The sequence below is a fragment of the Cannabis sativa genome, chromosome 6 (assembly GCF_029168945.1).
Source record: "Cannabis sativa cultivar Pink pepper isolate KNU-18-1 chromosome 6, ASM2916894v1, whole genome shotgun sequence".
Taxonomy (NCBI): Eukaryota; Viridiplantae; Streptophyta; class Magnoliopsida; order Rosales; family Cannabaceae; genus Cannabis; species Cannabis sativa.
Window position 1 is genome coordinate 63,079,032 of NC_083606.1, and position 2,581 is coordinate 63,081,612.

Consider the following 2,581-nt stretch of genomic DNA (forward strand, 5'->3'; position numbering starts at 1 on the left):
TCACTTTAAGAAAAGGATAGCAATTAGGCATTAACGATTGGTAGACTAACAACAGGATTCTCCTCCCTATTCTCTCATCTTGATTAATATTCATTTGTTGTTTTAAATTTCTGAATTATTTTGCTGAATTCGCAAAAAGTATTGATTTGCCAAATAGAATCATAAGTATAATTTAGTAGTAATTAGTTCAATTCCCTGTGGATCGACCTCACTTGCGTGAGCTACTACTTGACTGTGTATACTTGCGTGGTGTTCATAATTTTCGTAACAAGTTTTTGGCGTCGTTGCCGGGGAATTGTATAAAGATTAATATTACACAAAATTATACTAACTTCTACTTTGGTATATTTCTCTTGTTGAATTTCTAACCTATCTCTTGCAAAACTGCTTTTATCTATTTCAGGTATCTTGAGTGCATGCGCCACCAAGGGCAAGCAGTTGTATTACCCGTCGACCCTGAAATCGAGAAAACTTGTAGGAGAAACAGGAGGAACAAAAGGCAAGAGAGAGTTTCAGCACCTGCGAAAACACCAAAAATCATGGTTGACAACGCTAATGTTGCAAATAATGGAGGAAACAACGGTACTAATGGAGGTGTCGTTGAAGATCAAGCTAATGGCCGTAGCTTGAGAGATTATATCCTCCTAACTCTTACGGGGGTTCAGTCATGTATCAGGCCACCGGCAGTGGATGCTAACAACTTTGAAATCAAGCCTGCCATACTTCAAATGGTGCAGTCCTCAGTCCAGTTTGGTGGACTCCCTTCTGAAGACCCCAATCTTCATCTATCGAACTTCATGGAACTATGTGAGACTTTCAAAGTCAATGGAGTTAGTGATGATGTCATTCGTCTGAGACTGTTTCCATTCTCACTTAGAGAAAGAGCCAAGAGTTGGCTGAATTCCTTGCCACCCAACTCCATTGCCACCTGGAATGACTTGGCAACAAAATTTCTGTCAAAGTTCTTTCCTCCAGCAAAGTCTGCCAAGTTGCGAGGAGATATCAACAACTTATGTCAGCAAGATAATGAATCTCTCCATGAGTCTTGGGAGAGGTTTAAGGATCTCATCAGAAAGTGCCCTCATCATGGTATAGAGAAGTGGATGCTGGTTCATAACTTCTACAACGGGCTGATTGGTAACACTAGAACTCTTATAGATGCAGCAGCTGGTGGAGCATTTATGAGAAAGAGTGCGAATGAGGCTTATGATCTGTTGGAGGAGATGGCTCTAAACAATCAGCAGTGGCCAACTGAAAGAAGTCAAACTAAGAAGGTAGCTGGTGTGCTAGAGGTTGATGCCAATACAAAGCTGACAGCCCAAGTTGAGGCCCTAACAAAGCTGATCGCAGGGCAAGCCAAACAAGCTCAAGTGGTTTGTGAGATATGTGGAGGTCCCCATCACTTTTCTGAGTGTCAGGCAGATGTGGATGATTTGCCAATGGATGAAGCAAAAGCCATTGGAAATTATTCTCAGAACAACAACAACTATGGGTTCAACCAAGGAGGTAATCGAAGAAACAGTGGGTTCTATCAACAGAGAAATCAGAACCAGACACAAAACCAACAGTATACTCAGCAACAAAGCTCTAGTGGAAATTTTGGTTTGCAGTCAGATTTATTGTTACAATTTAAGACTGAAACTAGATCTTCCATTAAAGATTTGCAGACTCAAATGGGGCAACTAGCAACTCAGGTAGCAACCCGTCCTCAAGGAAATTTGCCTAGTACAATTGAAGTTAATCCTAAGGAAAACTACAAGGCAATTACCCTGAGGAGCGGTAAGAAATATGATGGGCCTGAAATGATACAACAAGTGGATGAAGAGATTAAAGATCAACCAGCGCCAATTCCAACTTCAACAGAAAAGAAGGCTACTAATAGCCCTGCACCACTACAACAGTCTCCACCAATCAGTATTGATCATCATGTGAAGATACCTTATCCTAAGAGACTCAGAAAGACCAATCTAGACAAGCAGTTCACAAAATTTCTAGAGGTCTTTAAAAGACTACACATAACATTCCTTTTGCTGAAGCTAGGGGTGTTCATTGGATCACATCCAATGGATTTGGACCCATCCAATCCAATCCAATTATTTATTGGATATTAGATTTTTCCATCCGATCCAATCCAATTGAATTGAGTCATCCAATCCGATCCGATCCAATGGATGTATTGGATTGGATCGGTTCCATCCATTGGATGCTTTAACTGGTTTTTTATTAGATTGGATTGGATCCAATCAATGGATCCTATGGATGAATCTAATCCATTTTAACCACTATTTAGGCTAATTTCATTAAAAAAAATATATATGAAAAAACATAATTTAAAACCTAATAATCTAACATAGATACTAAAATAATATATAAAATATTAAATAAAATAATTAAATATATAAAATTATAAATATTAAATATGATTGGATGGACATTAGATGGTATTGGATTGGATTGGATCGGTTATCCATTGGATCGGATGTCTCATCCAACATCCGATCTGATCCAATTGGATTTTTAAAATTTGCATCTGATCCGATCCAATTATGAATGGATATCCGATTCTATTGGATCGGTTGGG

The 2,581-nt window shown here is 38.8% G+C and overlaps 1 non-coding gene across 1 annotated transcript; it reads right to left on the minus strand.

Moving 5' to 3' along the window:
- Positions 1–986: 986 nt before the first annotated feature.
- LOC115696081 (small nucleolar RNA R71) lies at positions 987–1,093 on the minus strand. Its single transcript, XR_004007679.1, has one exon. It is a non-coding gene; the product is annotated as a small nucleolar RNA R71 (small nucleolar RNA).
- Between the last annotated feature and the right edge of the window lie 1,488 nt (positions 1,094–2,581).